Genomic DNA, 700 nt, shown 5'->3' on the forward strand with positions numbered 1-700 from the left:
GGTTCCAGCCGGAAAAGAGAAGATTTTAGACCATTGGAGTTTAAGGGAGCTTTGTTCATCTTGGCTGTCAAATTTCATTAGTTCTGTCTGTTTTTCCTGAGGACCGTGGAAGATAAGGACAGTAAAGTTTTTGGGTAAAAGGCAAACTTTAAAGAGTTCCTTAATAACAATACCAGTAAAATGAGTGTCATTGTCATTATTAGAGAAATAAGTGGAAATTCCCAAGTTGGAAAACAAAATCAAACAGAAATTTTTGCCACAGTTATAACAGCCATAACTCTCCAGCAAGGAAAAGCTTTAATCCATCTTGAAGGAGAAAAAAAATAATAATCAGAACATATTTATAGTCCATTGCAGGAGGCATTTGTATAAAGTGATTGGAGGTCTGAAGGGCCCTCGAGATCTTAGTTCTTGTTCACATCCCACTTTTGCATTTACTGGGATCGCATTGTTGGCAGTAGGACAAGTTTTTTAAATATCCTTGGAAATACCTCTAAAATTACCCCCACCAATGTTGGTTTAGTATTGTTGCCAATTTATCCCTGCTATTATGAGTAATATCACAAAGCATTTTTCTGAAGTTCCACTTTAAATCATTTGGCATTATGTGTCAGCTATCCTGAGAGCATCAAATAATCTCTTTTGCCATGAACATCCAAACTTTTCCCACTTCCAGATTTTTTCCCTTTTCTACTTTTGG

Source organism: Nomascus leucogenys, chromosome 12 (genome assembly GCF_006542625.1).
Source record: "Nomascus leucogenys isolate Asia chromosome 12, Asia_NLE_v1, whole genome shotgun sequence".
In the NCBI taxonomy this organism is placed as follows: Eukaryota; Metazoa; Chordata; class Mammalia; order Primates; family Hylobatidae; genus Nomascus; species Nomascus leucogenys.